The sequence below is a fragment of the Helianthus annuus genome, chromosome 6, assembly GCF_002127325.2.
Source record: "Helianthus annuus cultivar XRQ/B chromosome 6, HanXRQr2.0-SUNRISE, whole genome shotgun sequence".
NCBI classification, from domain to species: Eukaryota; Viridiplantae; Streptophyta; class Magnoliopsida; order Asterales; family Asteraceae; genus Helianthus; species Helianthus annuus.
Genome location: NC_035438.2, coordinates 6758050 through 6780021, shown reverse-complemented (window position 1 = coordinate 6780021; position 21972 = coordinate 6758050). Strand labels below are relative to the sequence as shown.

The following is a 21972-nucleotide window of genomic DNA, read 5'->3' as shown; positions in this document are numbered from 1 at the left end:
TAAAAACGGTTTAATACAAGGTTTGGAAACAAAATACAACATGCTTGAAAATAAATTACGATACAACAAGTATTAAAGTTTAAATGCGTTTCTAGGCAATCCTACTAGATTTACTGCTTCATCAGAATCCTGCAACATGTATTAAAAGCATAGATCAATACAAAAGGTAATGGCGAGCATACAAGTTTGAATATAAGTATAAGTATAAAAGTTTATCTCAATCCAACGTGGCAATTTACATTCAAGTTGAATCTAGCATATATGAACAACCTAAGCGTAAAGAAAATAGCATGGATACACAAGTTGAAACTAACATGCATAAACAACCTGAGCATAACAATTAGCATGGATATACAAGTTGGAACTAACATGCATAAACAATCTAAGCATAACAAATAACATGTTCGATGGATTGAGTGGTCGAATATGTTTGATTGTATAAAGTGGATTTTGTTAGTTGATACATGTTGCACCCAAAAATGCTTTAAAGCGTAAAAAAGGGTCGAGTATACTCACATTGGTTGCGTTTGAGGATTCCTTGAATTATCGCACGAGTAGAGATTTAGAAGAATCTAAGAGAGCGAGCGTATTGGTTATCCTAGATATTTAGAATAACACGTAATGAACTCGTTAAAAGTTGTAGATTAGATATAATCCCTAATGTTTATGATTTACAATTTAATTAATTAGATTCTACATTTTATCACAATAATTACCATCAATAACTTGGTCTAAAAGTTATAAATATTATGATACAAAAAAAAGTAACAATAAAATGACTAAAAATATAATTGTCATGTTAATAGAGTGAAATGTTTTAATAAAAAAAAATTATTAGTTCTTTTGATAGACATGATTATACTCACAATTGGCATGACTCGCATAACTCAACAAAATCATGAGTATTTCCTTCCTGTACCTTATTTTGGCCACACATGTGAATGGTACTACCATGTTTTCAAAATACACAATTCATGGCTACAATTAGTAAATAATATTTACATATAGGTATGTACTAATTTAAATTATATTTTATTGTTAGTAGTAGAATAAACATATCAATGATAATATGCTACTGTTTGTCATCTTCCTTACAAAAAAAAAGGAAAGAAAGAAAAGAAAAAAAAACAATATGCATCGACAGAATACAAATATGTTAATTCCTTTTTATTCAATTGAACATCATTCAAGTGTTCATCTCTTTCTTTACAGAGAACCCAGCAAACCAATAGAAAACCCACCCGCCATTTTCTTTTGTTTCAAACAAACCGAACAAACCTCTGTTATACAACATCAAAATCTGACTGACTTGGGTTTTATTTTTATTTATGAGTTAAATAAGTTACCATCTTCATTTAATAAAACATCAGCAACACTAAGCGAACTTGGAGCATGTTCAAACATGTAACCATGCTCCTTCTTAGATTAATGTGTACATGAAAGGAAAGGAAGGAAGGATTAACAACAGAAAGGATGTTATACCGAATCGAAAGAACACTCGCGGGTTTCCGATCTCCGGCGACGACAGGATTGTTCCCGTGACGAATACATTCTCCGATGATGTCGGCTTTCCTCGGTGCTTGAAATCAAAAGTTAATATACTTTAACAGTGGCCAAGACGTTGATCCGTATGTTCTGTCGCGAATTCCGAATGTCCCGGCGAACTTCGAAACAAGAAGAAACGGCTTCCATCGGTCCCCGTGTATCTCCGGTAGTGTCTGGTGACGTATCCCATGAACTCCGATGATGTTATTGTAACAGAGAGATGAGAGGGTGATGGTGGTTTAAGGCGGAGAGTGGAGGTGGTGGGTGTTGTGCGTGGCCGGAGGTCGGATGGCCGGAAAACCCGCCGGAAAAGCGGCTCCGGTTGCCAGAGCTAGAGAGGAAACAGAGAGTGCGGCCTGTATGTGTGTGTGTAAGTTTGTTTTTATAGGATAGGGTTTTGTGTGTTGGGCCAAGGCCCGCTAACTCGTTTCTAGGGTTTTTGGATAGCCCGGTCGGGTCTACGAGGTCCGTTTCCAAAGCCAAGCATCGTAACATGTCGTATAATGTTGTTTTAGGTTTGAAAACACGTAAGATGGTGTCGGTAATCGCTATGTGACGCGTTCGTTGTCGATTGCGTTAAAAACGCGTAAAAATGCGTCATTTGACGTTTTTATTTCGTTTTTCGATCTGATTTTCTAAAAATAGAAAACGAACTTGAATTTTCTAAAATATATAAATACGAAAATACGAGGCGTTACAGTCTCCCCTACTTTTGGAAATTTCGTCCCGAAATTTATTCAAGAAGGCATTTTCGAAGTGTGTTTTGGGTATAACCGAGAAATGGGTGGTGTGTGATCAAAGTTTGCATTCAATGAGGTATGAGGAAACACCGAATTTCTCATGGCACGTTTTTACGAAAGTTTGGTAATATGGTAGGAACACTTATATATAGGACGTACCAGCGGCGTATCCACCATGTTCATATCATGTTACGTCCGTTTCGCGACTCGTGTTATGATACACAATAGAACCTACTATGGTTTTCATGCATCTACCAATATAATCACGTATGCATCCGCGATTATTTTGGTACGTGCATGATCCGCATAGTTTGTACTAGTAGTGTACGGGTCAGGGTACATTATCGTATTACGAGTATGAATGTGTGCGTGTGATAACGTATAAAGATTTAGGTATGTAAGCATGATTTTGTTTAAGTATGAGAGAGTATAGAGTAGGAGTGAAGTCTTTGAACAATCACATGATATACTTAGTTAACCAAGATTAACGTATTACTGGCATGTGAGTAAACATGTCAAACCATCGTGTACCGCAATGTTGACTACCCCACATCGTCGCAACGAAAAGGGTGTAATGTTGTTAACTTAACATGACCACTAGAATACGGGCGGTGCGCTACTCCTATAGCGCTACACAAGCGCTATACATGTTAAGGTGTGGCTTCTTGCGAAGTTAATGACAGGTTTATCACATAAGAATGTTCCAGAAATCCCGAATCAAGTATAACTAGCATTAGCATATGTAAAAAAAAATCATTGAACAATCCACACGACATACTTTAGTTAATCAAGATTAACGCATTACTGGCATGCGAATAAACAGGTCAATCCATCGTGTACCGCAAAATGTCTTAACATGACCTCAAGAATACGGGCGGGCGCTACTCCTATAGCGCTACACAAGCGCTATACATGTTAAGTTGTGGCTTCTTGCGAAGTTAATGACAGGTTTATCACATAAGAATGTTCCAGAAATCCCGAATCAAGTATAACTAGCATTAGCATATGTAAAAAAAAATCATTGAACAATCCACACGACATACTTTAGTTAATCAAGATTAACGCATTACTGGCATGCGAATAAACAGGTCAATCCATCGTGTACCGCAAAATGTCTTAACATGACCTCAAGAATACGGGCGGGCGCTACTCCTATAGCGCTACACAAGCGCTATACATGTTAAGTTGTGGCTTTGATCAAAGTTAATGACTAATTGTCAATCCATCGTGTACCGCAAAATGTCTTAACATGACCTCAAGAATACGGGCGGGCGCTACTCCTATAGCGCTACACAAGCGCTATACATGTTAAGTTGTGGCTTTGATCAAAGTTAATGACAAGTTTATCACATAAGAATCACCCAGTAATCCCGAACCAAGTATAACTATTAGTATGTATGTATTGAATGGTTGGATGATAATTCGATTTTAGTATAACATTGGTTTTGAAATGAACGGGATAACAAGTATTAAATCACATAAATGTTGAGATAGCATAAAAGAGGGGTTTGATAAAATATTGGAACGTTTCGGGTTTAGAAACTTCGACTATTCCAAAGTGACCCGTAAGTCCTTTCGAATTACGGAGGCATGCTTTGGCCTAATAGGTAAAATACTCTCGTCGACAGGCGAGTAGCGGTATTTTACCCTTCTGGTTAATACATGTCCCTAATTCGATCGAAAATACGAAACTTTGACGAGATTGAAAATCGAAGAATGGAACCAGTCCTCAAGGTGTGGATATCAATCCTAGCTTGACAATTTCGTCCCCATAATGTGGTTTATTGAACGAAACAAGATATGATCTTGAGTCGTCAACAGGGATCCACGAGAATATAAAGTGGAAATTTCCATCAAGATAGGGATGTCACTCCTGACTTGGTGGTAAATTTCGTGCAAAATAACATGATGGATAGATTGAAATTCGTCACCAAAGGCGGGATTCACCCCTATTTTGATGAGTCGTTTGGATTGTGGAATATGAGCGTCTTCAAGTCCTTAGCGTGTAATTTGCGTATAATCCCTTAGGATGAACGAATCGTTTAATTATGACAAAAAAATAGAAAGAAGCAAAGTAGGAAGAATTTGAGTGTCTTAAAAGCATGAAACAAGAATGGTCAAGTATAGGTACCTAAACTATAGACTAGGTCAAAAGCATAGCAATTTTCCTAATTCCCTATAGTTATGGCTCTGATACCAATCTGTCACACCCCAACCGATGGCGGAAACATCAGGATGAGACGAAAACTAGATTGAAGAGACTTCACAACGCTATTTGTGTCAAGTATTTAATAATTACTTTTTACATTGCTTGAACTAGAATATAACAAATTTGAATAACGATAAGCATAAAAGAACTAAAATTTCATCTCATTAAAAACGGTTTAATACAAGGTTTGGAAACAAAATACAACATGCTTGAAAATAAATTACGATACAACAAGTATTAAAGTTTAAATGCGTTTCTAGGCAATCCTACTAGATTTACTGCTTCATCAGAATCCTGCAACATGTATTAAAAGCATAGATCAATACAAAAGGTAATGGCGAGCATACAAGTTTGAATATAAGTATAAGTATAAAAGTTTATCTCAATCCAACGTGGCAATTTACATTCAAGTTGAATCTAGCATATATGAACAACCTAAGCGTAAAGAAAATAGCATGGATACACAAGTTGAAACTAACATGCATAAACAACCTGAGCATAACAATTAGCATGGATATACAAGTTGGAACTAACATGCATAAACAATCTAAGCATAACAAATAACATGTTCGATGGATTGAGTGGTCGAATATGTTTGATTGTATAAAGTGGATTTTGTTAGTTGATACATGTTGCACCCAAAAATGCTTTAAAGCGTAAAAAAGGGTCGAGTATACTCACATTGGTTGCGTTTGAGGATTCCTTGAATTATCGCACGAGTAGAGATTTAGAAGAATCTAAGAGAGCGAGCGTATTGGTTATCCTAGATATTTAGAATAACACGTAATGAACTCGTTAAAAGTTGTAGATTAGATATAATCCCTAATGTTTATGATTTACAATTTAATTAATTAGATTCTACATTTTATCACAATAATTACCATCAATAACTTGGTCTAAAAGTTATAAATATTATGATACAAAAAAAAGTAACAATAAAATGACTAAAAATATAATTGTCATGTTAATAGAGTGAAATGTTTTAATAAAAAAAAATTATTAGTTCTTTTGATAGACATGATTATACTCACAATTGGCATGACTCGCATAACTCAACAAAATCATGAGTATTTCCTTCCTGTACCTTATTTTGGCCACACATGTGAATGGTACTACCATGTTTTCAAAATACACAATTCATGGCTACAATTAGTAAATAATATTTACATATAGGTATGTACTAATTTAAATTATATTTTATTGTTAGTAGTAGAATAAACATATCAATGATAATATGCTACTGTTTGTCATCTTCCTTACAAAAAAAAAGGAAAGAAAGAAAAGAAAAAAAAACAATATGCATCGACAGAATACAAATATGTTAATTCCTTTTTATTCAATTGAACATCATTCAAGTGTTCATCTCTTTCTTTACAGAGAACCCAGCAAACCAATAGAAAACCCACCCGCCATTTTCTTTTGTTTCAAACAAACCGAACAAACCTCTGTTATACAACATCAAAATCTGACTGACTTGGGTTTTATTTTTATTTATGAGTTAAATAAGTTACCATCTTCATTTAATAAAACATCAGCAACACTAAGCGAACTTGGAGCATGTTCAAACATGTAACCATGCTCCTTCTTAGATTAATGTGTACATGAAAGGAAAGGAAGGAAGGATTAACAACAGAAAGGATGTTATACCGAATCGAAAGAACACTCGCGGGTTTCCGATCTCCGGCGACGACAGGATTGTTCCCGTGACGAATACATTCTCCGATGATGTCGGCTTTCCTCGGTGCTTGAAATCAAAAGTTAATATACTTTAACAGTGGCCAAGACGTTGATCCGTATGTTCTGTCGCGAATTCCGAATGTCCCGGCGAACTTCGAAACAAGAAGAAACGGCTTCCATCGGTCCCCGTGTATCTCCGGTAGTGTCTGGTGACGTATCCCATGAACTCCGATGATGTTATTGTAACAGAGAGATGAGAGGGTGATGGTGGTTTAAGGCGGAGAGTGGAGGTGGTGGGTGTTGTGCGTGGCCGGAGGTCGGATGGCCGGAAAACCCGCCGGAAAAGCGGCTCCGGTTGCCAGAGCTAGAGAGGAAACAGAGAGTGCGGCCTGTATGTGTGTGTGTAAGTTTGTTTTTATAGGATAGGGTTTTGTGTGTTGGGCCAAGGCCCGCTAACTCGTTTCTAGGGTTTTTGGATAGCCCGGTCGGGTCTACGAGGTCCGTTTCCAAAGCCAAGCATCGTAACATGTCGTATAATGTTGTTTTAGGTTTGAAAACACGTAAGATGGTGTCGGTAATCGCTATGTGACGCGTTCGTTGTCGATTGCGTTAAAAACGCGTAAAAATGCGTCATTTGACGTTTTTATTTCGTTTTTCGATCTGATTTTCTAAAAATAGAAAACGAACTTGAATTTTCTAAAATATATAAATACGAAAATACGAGGCGTTACAGTCTCCCCTACTTTTGGAAATTTCGTCCCGAAATTTATTCAAGAAGGCATTTTCGAAGTGTGTTTTGGGTATAACCGAGAAATGGGTGGTGTGTGATCAAAGTTTGCATTCAATGAGGTATGAGGAAACACCGAATTTCTCATGGCACGTTTTTACGAAAGTTTGGTAATATGGTAGGAACACTTATATATAGGACGTACCAGCGGCGTATCCACCATGTTCATATCATGTTACGTCCGTTTCGCGACTCGTGTTATGATACACAATAGAACCTACTATGGTTTTCATGCATCTACCAATATAATCACGTATGCATCCGCGATTATTTTGGTACGTGCATGATCCGCATAGTTTGTACTAGTAGTGTACGGGTCAGGGTACATTATCGTATTACGAGTATGAATGTGTGCGTGTGATAACGTATAAAGATTTAGGTATGTAAGCATGATTTTGTTTAAGTATGAGAGAGTATAGAGTAGGAGTGAAGTCTTTGAACAATCACATGATATACTTAGTTAACCAAGATTAACGTATTACTGGCATGTGAGTAAACATGTCAAACCATCGTGTACCGCAATGTTGACTACCCCACATCGTCGCAACGAAAAGGGTGTAATGTTGTTAACTTAACATGACCACTAGAATACGGGCGGTGCGCTACTCCTATAGCGCTACACAAGCGCTATACATGTTAAGGTGTGGCTTCTTGCGAAGTTAATGACAGGTTTATCACATAAGAATGTTCCAGAAATCCCGAATCAAGTATAACTAGCATTAGCATATGTAAAAAAAAATCATTGAACAATCCACACGACATACTTTAGTTAATCAAGATTAACGCATTACTGGCATGCGAATAAACAGGTCAATCCATCGTGTACCGCAAAATGTCTTAACATGACCTCAAGAATACGGGCGGGCGCTACTCCTATAGCGCTACACAAGCGCTATACATGTTAAGTTGTGGCTTCTTGCGAAGTTAATGACAGGTTTATCACATAAGAATGTTCCAGAAATCCCGAATCAAGTATAACTAGCATTAGCATATGTAAAAAAAAATCATTGAACAATCCACACGACATACTTTAGTTAATCAAGATTAACGCATTACTGGCATGCGAATAAACAGGTCAATCCATCGTGTACCGCAAAATGTCTTAACATGACCTCAAGAATACGGGCGGGCGCTACTCCTATAGCGCTACACAAGCGCTATACATGTTAAGTTGTGGCTTTGATCAAAGTTAATGACTAATTGTCAATCCATCGTGTACCGCAAAATGTCTTAACATGACCTCAAGAATACGGGCGGGCGCTACTCCTATAGCGCTACACAAGCGCTATACATGTTAAGTTGTGGCTTTGATCAAAGTTAATGACAAGTTTATCACATAAGAATCACCCAGTAATCCCGAACCAAGTATAACTATTAGTATGTATGTATTGAATGGTTGGATGATAATTCGATTTTAGTATAACATTGGTTTTGAAATGAACGGGATAACAAGTATTAAATCACATAAATGTTGAGATAGCATAAAAGAGGGGTTTGATAAAATATTGGAACGTTTCGGGTTTAGAAACTTCGACTATTCCAAAGTGACCCGTAAGTCCTTTCGAATTACGGAGGCATGCTTTGGCCTAATAGGTAAAATACTCTCGTCGACAGGCGAGTAGCGGTATTTTACCCTTCTGGTTAATACATGTCCCTAATTCGATCGAAAATACGAAACTTTGACGAGATTGAAAATCGAAGAATGGAACCAGTCATCAAGGTGTGGATATCAATCCTAGCTTGACAATTTCGTCCCCATAATGTGGTTTATTGAACGAAACAAGATATGATCTTGAGTCGTCAACAGGGATCCACGAGAATATAAAGTGGAAATTTCCATCAAGATAGGGATGTCACTCCTGACTTGGTGGTAAATTTCGTGCAAAATAACATGATGGATAGATTGAAATTCGTCACCAAAGGCGGGATTCACCCCTATTTTGATGAGTCGTTTGGATTGTGGAATATGAGCGTCTTCAAGTCCTTAGCGTGTAATTTGCGTATAATCCCTTAGGATGAACGAATCGTTTAATTATGACAAAAAAATAGAAAGAAGCAAAGTAGGAAGAATTTGAGTGTCTTAAAAGCATGAAACAAGAATGGTCAAGTATAGGTACCTAAACTATAGACTAGGTCAAAAGCATAGCAATTTTCCTAATTCCCTATAGTTATGGCTCTGATACCAATCTATCACACCCCAACCGATGGCGGAAACATCAGGATGAGACGAAAACTAGATTGAAGAGACTTCACAACGCTATTTGTGTCAAGTATTTAATAATTACTTTTTACATTGCTTGAACTAGAATATAACAAATTTGAATAACGATAAGCATAAAAGAACTAAAATTTCATCTCATTAAAAACGGTTTAATACAAGGTTTGGAAACAAAATACAACATGCTTGAAAATAAATTACGATACAACAAGTATTAAAGTTTAAATGCGTTTCTAGGCAATCCTACTAGATTTACTGCTTCATCAGAATCCTGCAACATGTATTAAAAGCATAGATCAATACAAAAGGTAATGGCGAGCATACAAGTTTGAATATAAGTATAAGTATAAAAGTTTATCTCAATCCAACGTGGCAATTTACATTCAAGTTGAATCTAGCATATATGAACAACCTAAGCGTAAAGAAAATAGCATGGATACACAAGTTGAAACTAACATGCATAAACAACCTGAGCATAACAATTAGCATGGATATACAAGTTGGAACTAACATGCATAAACAACCTAAGCATAACAAATAACATGTTCGATGGATTGAGTGGTCGAATATGTTTGATTGTATAAAGTGGATTTTGTTAGTTGATACATGTTGCACCCAAAAATGCTTTAAAGCGTAAAAAAGGGTCGAGTATGCTCACATTGGTTGCGTTTGAGGATTCCTTGAATTATCGCACGAGTAGAGATTTAGAAGAATCTAAGAGAGCGAGCGTATTGGTTATCCTAGATATTTAGAATAACACGTAATGAACTCGTTAAAAGTTGTAGATTAGATATAATCCCTAATGTTTATGATTTACAATTTAATTAATTAGATTCTACATTTTATCACAATAATTACCATCAATAACTTGGTCTAAAAGTTATAAATATTATGATACAAAAAAAAGTAACAATAAAATGACTAAAAATATAATTGTCATGTTAATAGAGTGAAATGTTTTAATAAAAAAAAATTATTAGTTCTTTTGATAGACATGATTATACTCACAATTGGCATGACTCGCATAACTCAACAAAATCATGAGTATTTCCTTCCTGTACCTTATTTTGGCCACACATGTGAATGGTACTACCATGTTTTCAAAATACACAATTCATGGCTACAATTAGTAAATAATATTTACATATAGGTATGTACTAATTTAAATTATATTTTATTGTTAGTAGTAGAATAAACATATCAATGATAATATGCTACTGTTTGTCATCTTCCTTACAAAAAAAAAAGGAAAGAAAGAAAAGAAAAAAAAACAATATGCATCGACAGAATACAAATATGTTAATTCCTTTTTATTCAATTGAACATCATTCAAGTGTTCATCTCTTTCTTTACAGAGAACCCAGCAAACCAATAGAAAACCCACCCGCCATTTTCTTTTGTTTCAAACAAACCGAACAAACCTCTGTTATACAACATCAAAATCTGACTGACTTGGGTTTTATTTTTATTTATGAGTTAAATAAGTTACCATCTTCATTTAATAAAACATCAGCAACACTAAGCGAACTTGGAGCATGTTCAAACATGTAACCATGCTCCTTCTTAGATTAATGTGTACATGAAAGGAAAGGAAGGAAGGATTAACAACAGAAAGGATGTTATACCGAATCGAAAGAACACTCGCGGGTTTCCGATCTCCGGCGACGACAGGATTGTTCCCGTGACGAATACATTCTCCGATGATGTCGGCTTTCCTCGGTGCTTGAAATCAAAAGTTAATATACTTTAACAGTGGCCAAGACGTTGATCCGTATGTTCTGTCGCGAATTCCGAATGTCCCGGCGAACTTCGAAACAAGAAGAAACGGCTTCCATCGGTCCCCGTGTATCTCCGGTAGTGTCTGGTGACGTATCCCATGAACTCCGATGATGTTATTGTAACAGAGAGATGAGAGGGTGATGGTGGTTTAAGGCGGAGAGTGGAGGTGGTGGGTGTTGTGCGTGGCCGGAGGTCGGATGGCCGGAAAACCCGCCGGAAAAGCGGCTCCGGTTGCCAGAGCTAGAGAGGAAACAGAGAGTGCGGCCTGTATGTGTGTGTAAGTTTGTTTTTATAGGATAGGGTTTTGTGTGTTGGGCCAAGGCCCGCTAACTCGTTTCTAGGGTTTTTGGATAGCCCGGTCGGGTCTACGAGGTCCGTTTCCAAAGCCAAGCATCGTAACATGTCGTATAATGTCGTTTTAGGTTTGAAAACACGTAAGATGGTGTCGGTAATCGCTATGTGACGCGTTCGTTGTCGATTGCGTTAAAAACGCGTAAAAATGCGTCATTTGACGTTTTTATTTCGTTTTTCGATCTGATTTTCTAAAAATAGAAAACGAACTTGAATTTTCTAAAATATATAAATACGAAAATACGAGGCGTTACAATTGAGTTCGACATGATTGTCAGGATGATCTGGTTCCTCCTTAGGGTGTAAGTTAATGATGGTGATAAAACCGAAATAGGGAGGTTTCGGTTATGGGGAGAGAGTCACGAAAATAATGATGTTATGAGGGTTTGATTGTGTAATGTGTGTGTAACCCTTTAACTCTCTAATAAGCCCCTTATTTATACACCCAAGAGGAAACCCAATTAGTTAATAAGGGTAATATGGTCCATCAACAATTACCAACTAATCATTAATAGGTTATTAAATATATTTTGATCTAATATAATATAAATGATTATATAGGCTACAAGATTAAATATTATATTTATATATTTAATCTCACATTCTCCCACTTAGCTAAGTAATCATTTATCATGAGTATTAGGTAAGCCTGGCCAGGAGTTAACACTCATTTTAGCTTTAAACCAAGAACTATAGCAGAGAAATACAGCCGTTGAATCATCATTCGACTCAGGGCCCCCATTAACCATACTATAGCCTCAATTTAAAACCTAATAGTTACGATCAAAATATGTATAAGCCCTTTAGCGTCTGATTTGTATTTATATTTGTCTATATGTCATTACACCGGCAGAACATATGTTAGAGACATACAAAATCAAACTGAGGAAATTTTTATTAATTAAAACATAAGCTAGTACAATATGCCATTAAATAAGGTCTTTAGTAAGTCCTATATTCGATACATGTTCTTCGAAAACTTTAGGTGGGAGACCTTTAGTCATCGGATCCGCTAGCATATCTTTAGTACTAATATACTCAATACAAAGATTATTTTCCTCAACTCGTTCACGTACAAACAAGTATTTTGTATCGAGATATAAACCAGCTCCAGTCGAACTGTTACTGTTCGAGAAACTAACGGCAGCTGAGTTATCACAGTAAAGCTTCAATGGTCTAGAAATGGAATTAACGATTTTGAGTCCAGTGATCAGATTTCTAAGCAACATTCCATGACAGGTTGTGTTGTAAACAGCAATGTATTCTGCCATCATTGTGGAAGTTGTAGTTAACTGTTGTTTATGACTCTTCCATGAGATAGGTCCGCCTGCTAACATAAAGATGTAGCCCGAAGTGGATTTCTTGTCATCTTTGCATTTGGCAAAGTCAGAATCAGAATAACCTACCACTTCTAAGTGATCACTTCTTCTATAAGTCAGTTTATAGTCTTTCGTCCCTTGCAGATATCTGAGGACCTTCTTAGCTGCTTTCCAGTGATCTAGGCCAGGATTAGTCTGATAACGGCCTAGCATTCCAGCAATATAAGCGATATCTGGGCGAGTACAGACTTGAGCATACATCAGGCTCCCGACTACTGACGCGTAAGGTATCTGGCTCATTTGCTCCTTTTCAACCTCTGTTGTCGGACACTGGAATGAACCGAAAACATCTCCCTTAACTACTGGAGCGACGGAGGGTTTGCACTGTTGCATGTTGTAACGTGTAAGGACACGATCTATGTAAGTCTTTTGAGACAATCCTAAGATCCCTTTGTGTCTATCTCGGTGAATTTCGATGCCAATGACGTAAGAAGCATCTCCGAGATCCTTCATGTCGAAGTTATGCGAGAGTAACCGCTTCGACTCATGCAACATGTCTAAACTATTACTTGCCAATAGAATATCATCTACGTAAAGGACAAGTATAGTAAAATTACTCCCACTCATCTTGAGGTAGGTGCATTGATCCACTTGATTCTTCATAAAACCTTGCCTCTTCATGACTTCATCAAACTTGAGGTACCATTGACGTGATGCTTGTTTTAACCCATAAATGGATTTCTTCAACTTACAGACTAGATGCTCCTGACCTTCAGGTTTAAAGCCTTCAGGTTGTTTCATGTAAACATCTTCGTCTAAGTCTCCGTTAAGGAAAGCAGTTTTGACGTCCATCTGATGTAGCTCTAAATCAAAATGAGCTACTAGGGCCATAACGATCCTTAATGAATCTTTACGAGAGACAGGTGAAAACGTCTCTTGATAATCAATTCCCTCTTTCTGAGTGTAGCCCTTTGCAACCAATCTCGCTTTGTAGCGTTCAACGTTCCCATTCGGATCCAGTTTTGTTTTGAACACCCATTTACAACCTACAGGTTTGACACCGTTGGGTAATTCTACCAAATCCCAAACGTCATTTTTCTTCATGGATTCAAGCTCATCAATCATTGCTTTATTCCATTCAGAAGACTGATCACTGTTAATGGCTTCATTATAAGAGATAGGATCATTGAGCTTTCCAGCATCCATTTCAGTCAGGTAGGTAACGTAATCATCCCAATTAGTAGGTCGTTTCTGCCTAGATGACCTCCTGAGCTGATTTGCGGGTTCAGCGTTGTCTTGGTTTTGAGCGTTTGATGTGCCTTTGTTATGAGGTATGATGGGTTCTGGTTGTGGAGATGGAGTTTGTGCAGTGGCTTCAGGTGCAGTTGCATGGGGTACAAGAGGAGTAAACGGAGTAATGGTAAGCGACGAGTCTCTCCCCCCCGCGTCTTGTACTTCTTGCAATTCTTCGTAAGGGTTGGTACTGCTCCCACTGACCTTGAAATCCTCCAGGAACGCAGCACGCTTGGTTTCAACAATACGAGTGACATGGGAAGGACAATAGAAACGATAACCCTTTGAATGATCAGGATCCCCGATAAAGAAACAGGTAACTGTTTTAGGGTCAAGTTTCCTTAGGAAAGGATTATATAATTTTGCTTCAGCAATGCAGCCCCATACTTTCATATATTTAAGACTCGGTTTCCTTCCTGTCCAAAGTTCATAAGGAGTTTTAGGGACAGACTTGGAAGGAACTCTATTGAGTATATGAACAGCTGCTTTTAACGCTTCAGTCCAGAGGAATAATGGTAAATTAGTGTTGGCTAACATACTGCGCACCATGTTCATAAGGGTACGATTTCTTCGTTCAGCGACACCGTTCTGCTGAGGTGTACCAGGCATGGTGTATTGGTTCACAATCCCCTGGCCCTTACAAAACTCATAAAATGGACCAGGAGCTTGACCCACATCAGTATGTCTTCCATAATATTCACCGCCTCTGTCTGATCTCACAACTTTAATTTGACGATCTAATTGCTTTTCAACTTCAGCTTTATAATCTTTAAAAGTTGTTAGAGATTCAGACTTTTCCTTTATAAGATACAAGTACATGTAACGAGAATAATCATCAATGAAAGTGATAAATGAAGTATGTCCTGTGATGCCAGCGATTTGATAGGGACCACTAATGTCAGTGTGAATGAGTTCTAATAAATTAGAGCTCCTAGTGGCACCTTTCTTATTCGCTGATGTCATTTTGCCTTTAAGACATTTGACACATGTTCCAAAATCAATGAAATCGAGAGGAGGTAAGACTCCATCCTTTACGAGACGATTTAATCGTTCTCTTGAGATGTGGCCTAAACGTTGATGCCACAACATAGATGAAGTCTCTAAGTCTCGAATTTGTTTCTTTTCCATCTTTGTGAGTGATTCATTTATATTATATGACAACAAAGATTTGGAAAAATTATCATCTAGTTCTAATCTATAGAGACCACCATCCAGAATGCCAGTACCATAAACAACGGAATCATAGAGAATAGAGAGTTTGCGATGACCATGAGAAACGACAAAACCGTCCATGTCTAACTTTGGTCCTGATACAAGGTTCCGAGTTACCTCAGGAACATATAAGGTATCATAAAGTTTAATACATAAACCAGTTTTCAAAAATAATTGTAATGTTCCTATGGCCTTCACTTCTAATTCCCGATCATCCCCAACTTTAAGTGTTCTTTGGTTTCTTCCCAGCTTCCGGATTGTAAGGAATCCCTGAAGTGAATTGGTAACATGAACCATAGAACCATAATCAAACCACCAAGAATTAGCAGGAACATTTAAATTAAAGGACTCAAGTATCATGAAAAAATCGTTACCTTTCTTAGCCAGCCACTCCTTGAAGTCAGGGCATTCCTTTTGCTTATGTCCTGTTTTCTTACAGAACTTGCAATAGGGTTTGCCTAAGGAGTTCTTAGAGCTGGAAGGTGTACTTGTATTAGGATTTGGATTTTGCTTTTGAACCTTAGAAGCATCCTTTCTTGGATAAGCGTTCTTCCTCTTCTTTGAGCTCGAGGTGGTGAAGTTAGCAACATCAGTAGTGCGATCCATCTTCATACGCTCTTCCTCTTGCACGCACATAGCGATCAGCTCACTCATCGTCCATTTGTCCTTCTGAGTGTTGTAATTGATCTTGAATGCTTCATAGGACGAAGGAAGCGAAGTGATGATGAAGTGAACAAGAAAACCATCGCTGATTTCCATCTCAAGGCCCTTCAGCTTATTGGCCATGTCATGCATCATCATGATGTGTTCGCGAATGCCGCTCCTCCCATCATATTTAGTTGTCACCAGCTTGAGGATAAGAGTGCTTGCGTGTGCCTTTGATGTTCCCTTGAATTGATTCTCTACAGAAGCCAAATAGGCTTTGGCATCTTCAGAATCAGGAATGGCCTCTCTGATTGAGTTATGAATGGACTGCTTCATGAACATGAGAGACATGCGGTTACACCTAGTCCATTTATCATGGACTATCTGCTCAGCAGCAGTACTTGTAGGGGTAAGGTCCGCTGGCTTATTCTCTCTTAAAGCATAATCAAAGTCTAGCAATCCTAGAGTAAGCATGAGGGCATCCTTCCATTCAGCAAAGTTATCACCAGTCAAAGGTGGAATCCCGCAATTGGGTGCTGATAGTGGAAATAAGATGAGCAAGTTATGATATAAAAGAAGAAGTCCTAATGTGATCTAATGGGCTTGTTATACTAAGGCAGGCATAAATAATGACCATTTTAATTATGAAGCTGTGATAATGTCTATTACTAACATCAAAATAATAGACTTAGTTAAAATTCTACTTAAACGAAGACAAATCAGCTTTGGCCAGAAGTGTAATCATTTAAGTATGTGTGCAAAGTAATCGTGACAAATCAGCTTTGGCCAGAAATGAGACAATCACTTTAGTTATGCACTTGTCAAGCATGCTAAACATAAATGAATTAAATCAGCTTTGGCCAGAATTAAGACATTTCAGGTTTGTAATGCATACTCAACATAGCTTTAATAATACTTTGAACAATAAATAGATGTATTAAATCAGCTTTGGCCAGAATTAATACATCAGAAGCTTATTCAAGTAAAGCTATTTTGGTTTTGCAAAAAAAATTATCTGATTCTGATAAATTAATTAAGTGTTAACAAAACCAAGTATTTAATAGCAAACCACCTGTTAGCGCGGATCGAACAAACCAAGTTTTAGTTCACATTTAAACAGCCTAAGTTTTGCGATCTCGAGTGAGGTCTCGAGTCATGGTCTCGAGTCATGGTTTCGAGTCATGGTTTCGACTGAGTTTTGAGATCTCGAGTTATGAGGTCTCCAGTCGCAACCTTAGTCTCGAGTTGTAGCCTTATTATATCGAGTAGCAACCTTGGTCTCGAGTAGCAACCTTGGTCTCGAGTAGCAACCTTAGTCTCGAGTAGCAACCTTGGTCTCGAGTTATGACCTTATGGTCTCGAGTAGCAACCTTATGGTCTCGAGTAGCAACCTCATGGTCTCGAGTAGCAACCTCATGGTCTCGAGTTATGACCTTATGGTCTCGAGTAGCAACCTCATGGTCTCGAGTAGCAACCTCATGGTCTCGAGTTATAACCTTATTAACAGCTGTTTTGTGATGATAACTGAAAACTCGAAATTTTAGGGAATGTGGGATAATGTTTCCTGTTTTAATGCTGATCTAAACTTATCAAAAGATTTCGAAAATAATAACCGATTATCTTTTAACAGTTTCCGAAATTTTTAGTAGATAAAATTCAGATCAAAAACAGAAAAACACCCACTAATCCGGATTATATTCCAAAACTTAATGAATCTTTCGAGTTTTCTTAGAACATTATGATGAACCCTAAAAAATTTAAAACATAATTCTGGGATCCGAAACCTGAATTTTAAGATTTTAGTTAACAGATTTCGGATACTAAGTTACCCATTACGATTTCGAGTCAATTTTGTCAATCATACTTTTCCGAAACAGTGATTTCGGCTCATTAGAACTCGAAATCAGCCGTGATTTTAATGACTTCAAAAACTTCCGTTTTCCAGATTTTGATCCCAGAATAATGGATACGAAAACAGAACTGATTTATCAACATATGCTCTGATACCACATGTTGGATCAGTTCTGTTTAAATGTAATGGAAAACATGAATAATACCTGTTACAGCAGACAGGCCAGCAGAGAATCCAGTCAGAGATGCAGCCATTGAGTTCGACATGATTGTCAGGATGATCTGGTTCCTCCTTAGGGTGTAAGTTAATGATGGTGATAAAACCGAAATAGGGAGGTTTCGGTTATGGGGAGAGAGTCACGAAAATAATGATGTTATGAGGGTTTGATTGTGTAATGTGTGTGTAACCCTTTAACTCTCTAATAAGCCCCTTATTTATACACCCAAGAGGAAACCCAATTAGTTAATAAGGGTAATATGGTCCATCAACAATTACCAACTAATCATTAATAGGTTATTAAATATATTTTGATCTAATATAATATAAATGATTATATAGGCTACAAGATTAAATATTATATTTATATATTTAATCTCACATTCTTTGTTTTTTTTTTTTGAATCGCCAACGAGACTTCATTCATATAAAAAAACAAAAACAAAAGTTCTCAGCCAGAAGCTGAATACAAATATCAAACAAACCAAAAAAGAAACAAAGGGACAGAAAGGGTAAAAGAAAAGCTACAGATCCAGACTAAATTCCCACCACTGTTGTTTTGTAATTGAACTGTGTTTAGATCTCTGTCTCACTCCTAGAAAAGATGCATATTTTATTTCTTCAATAATCATCTGAACCGTGCGACTTCTCCCCGAGAATATTTTGTCGTTTCTATTCCTCCATAGGAGCCACATAGTTTGAATTGCGATCGCGTGTAGAATCTTTCTCTTGCACCGGCTTTTATTACTTTCTGTGGTTTTTTTCAGCAAATCATACACATTACTAACATCATTCGCCAACGAAAAACCTGTCCAAAACTGAACCGCTTCCCAAACCCTCCTCGCGAAATTGCAGTTTATTAGAATATGGGCAGCATCTTCATCGCCTTCTCCACATATTTTGCAGCTCGTTTCCTGTAACTCCATACTTCTGTTCGCCAAAGCCACTGCTGACGGGATCTTTTCATCAGCCGCTCGCCACACAAAAGCCGAACTTTTGGCCGTTGCCCAGTTGTTCCAATAAAATGAATTGGGTGCTACGTTTATATCGATATTTCGACCCAGATGTAACCTCACGTTTTTCACGCTGAAATCCTCCTTTTCAGAATGTTTCCATACCCACACATCTTCATTGTTAGATAAAATATGTTGCTGGAGACTTTGCTTCAAAGATACCATTTCCGATTTTTCCTCATCGCTATTCGGAGCTCTATTCCATGTCCAATCCCATAGGATCCCCCCATTCACAATCTTGTAGGCCTCTTGTACTTTAGCTCTTTTCCTTGTAGATAGACGGTACAGGCACGGATATTTTACCCTCAGTGGTTCATTGCCGATCCATGTATCCACCCAAAATAGAGTTTTGTCACCCTTACCCACTTTACTGCATAAACTCGTGTTGATGTTAATATTCCTTTTACTGAATTCTTTTCCTATTTCCCCGATATTTTTCCACACGCCTGTCTGAGACTTTTTTACCGGAACTGATTCCACTTTCCTCTCGCTTCCATGAATCGCTTCTATAACTTTTGCCCATAAGGTGTTAGGTTCCATTTTTATTCTCCACCACCATTTGACTAGAAGAGCCAAATTCATATCTTTTAATTTCCCGATCCCGAGTCCCCCGAAATCTTTCATGGCAACCACTCTTTCCCACTTCACCCATCTAATTTTGTTGTTGATGTTGCAACCCCCCCATAAGAATTTCCTTCGGATTCCTTCTAATACTTTTATAATACCCATCGGACATTTATAAAGTGAAAAATAGTAGTTTGGTAAACTACCTAAAACCGACTTAATGAGGATGACTCTCCCGGCAAAAGATAGATGCTTAGCCTTCCAGTTAGAAAGTCTTTTATTAAATAGGTTAATAATGTCCTTCCAATGGATGATTTTGTTCATGTTCGCCCCGACTTTTAGGCCGAGATATACAAATGGAAATTTTCCCGCCCGACAATTAAAGAAAGATGCCATATTTTTTACTTCCTCGTCGTTCATACCAACTCCGTATAAATTACTTTTCCTCGAATTTACTTTAAGCCCGGATATAAGGTAAAAGATTCGGAGTATTCTTTTAAGGTTTCTTACATTGTTTTCCTCCCACTCACCAATGAATAATGAGTCATCTGCGTAAAACATGTGGGTTAAAAATGGGCCGTTCCTAGGAAGTTTCACACCTTGAAAGATATTGTTATGTTTGGCCTTTACCATCATGACGTGTAGGGCCTCCATAGCAATAATGAACAGGAACGGGGCCAAAGGGTCGCCTTGTCTCAACCCTCTTTTGTACTGGAATTCCCCCGTTGGTGAGCCGTTTACCAAAACCGAGCCCCTACCCGCAAACAAAATCCCCATATGTAACAACCCGCACCTTTGTGCGTTGTTACTACTCGATACACTCGTTACGCCTAGCACCGGAGATTCGGATCATAATGTAATCATACCAATTTTATCGCTAAATCGAAGTATAATCGAATAATTACGCATATTCTATCGCTATTACAAACCTATTTTGCATAACACTCACGATGATGTCGAATATGGGCCTAAACTACCCTTCTCGATGAGCGTGAGGTGTCAAAATGTGAGTAATCAACGCTAACGAGGGTTATCGGGTGAGTACTATGACTCTAACCGTCATGACGATGATGGCAATATGAGTAAGTGGTGCCCCGATAATCATTGTGGCACATCACATCGAAGAACGCACTCGAAGGCACGCGTAACTCGATCACCGCACTGGGAATTTGATACATAAATACGTATATACGGCCCTTTTGTGATTAATTATAATAAATAAATTAATAATTATATAAATATATAAAAATATGGCTTAAACCGTCGAAATCGCACCAAAAACGGGATCAAAAGGCTTCCGAACGGATCAATTCGATCAGACTAGTCCAATTGGTCAGACCGGCCCAATCAGATAGGCCAGTCCGATCGGATGGGCCAGTCCGATCGGATGGACCAGCCGATCGGATGGACCAGCCGATCGACTGGGCCAACCGATCGACTGGGCCAGCCGATCGACTGGGCCAGCCGATCGACTGGGCCAACCGATCGACTGGGCCAGCCGATCGACTGGGCCAGCCGATCGACTGGGCCAGCCGATCCAACTGCAGTTTTGCCTTCCTTTCCCCTTCCTTGCCTATAAATACCCCTCCATTCACTCCCAAACACTTGTGTTGCTGCTCCTAACCGACCAAGACGTTCCAGCCCTCAAATCTCTCGATTTCTTCCGATTCTTGTAAGTTTTCGACTCAAATCTTGTACTTCCTTGATCAAAATGCAATCCTTCATCTTTCTATCTTTCAAATCCCAATTTTTAACCGTGAAACCAACGGATTTGGGGTGTTCTAAGGTGATGTCACCACAAAGTTCTTCAAAGGTGATGTCATCCCATGAAGAACAACTCAGATTCGGATGATTTACATACGATTTTTCATGAATCTCAACCAAATCAGTGTTTTCCTATCAAGATGGTCATGGATCTGAGATGTTCTGACTGATTTCATCACAAGTTCTTATGAACTTCAAGGTGTTGACCTCATATCATCAAGAACAACTTAGATCTAGGGCATTTCCTAAGTAAAATCAAGGTTTTTACATCAGATCTATACATAAAAATGGTAAAACCAGAACTTAGACCAATCTCCTACACATTTCTAGTGATAAAATGATCGATTTCGAGTTAAACACTGAAAAACCGACAAAAACGACCAGTTCCGACGAACGGGGTGATTCCCGGCCGATGAAACAGGTTGGAATTGACGGGATTTCAGTTGCTTAACACCTCATCGTAACGTCTCGACCCAAAACGCCGAAAAACGCTCGAAAAATCATCGAAAACAGCCGAACAGGATGGCCAATCGAACAGCTAGTCGATCGAACAGCTAGTCGATCGAACAGCTGGTCGATCGAACAGCTGGTCGATCGAACAGCTAGTCGATCGAACAGCTGGTCGATCGAACAGCTAGTCGATCGAACAGCCATTCGATCGATCAGGCTGTCCGATCGATCAGGACCAAGTCCAACCGATCGACCAGGCCCACTCGATCGAGTGGCCTGTTCGACTGGGCCAGCCCAATTACAATTTCCAGCCCAATTACAATATTTAGCCCAATTAC

The 21972-nt window shown here is 38.2% G+C and overlaps 3 long non-coding RNA genes across 3 annotated transcripts; all 3 read right to left on the bottom strand.

Moving 5' to 3' along the window:
• On the bottom strand, nucleotides 1-2075 carry LOC110938040. The gene is made up of 3 exons (XR_002591168.2): nucleotides 1483-2075; nucleotides 517-598; nucleotides 1-129 (listed from the first exon to the last, which is right to left on the bottom strand). It is a non-coding gene; the product is annotated as an uncharacterized LOC110938040 (long non-coding RNA).
• A 2584-nt stretch (nucleotides 2076-4659) lies between these two features.
• On the bottom strand, nucleotides 4660-6734 carry LOC110938048. Its single transcript, XR_002591169.2, has 3 exons — nucleotides 6142-6734; nucleotides 5176-5257; nucleotides 4660-4788 (listed from the first exon to the last, which is right to left on the bottom strand). It is a non-coding gene; the product is annotated as an uncharacterized LOC110938048 (long non-coding RNA).
• A 2584-nt stretch (nucleotides 6735-9318) lies between these two features.
• On the bottom strand, nucleotides 9319-11200 carry LOC110938055. The gene is made up of 3 exons (XR_002591171.2): nucleotides 10802-11200; nucleotides 9835-9916; nucleotides 9319-9447 (listed from the first exon to the last, which is right to left on the bottom strand). It is a non-coding gene; the product is annotated as an uncharacterized LOC110938055 (long non-coding RNA).
• Between the last annotated feature and the right edge of the window lie 10772 nt (nucleotides 11201-21972).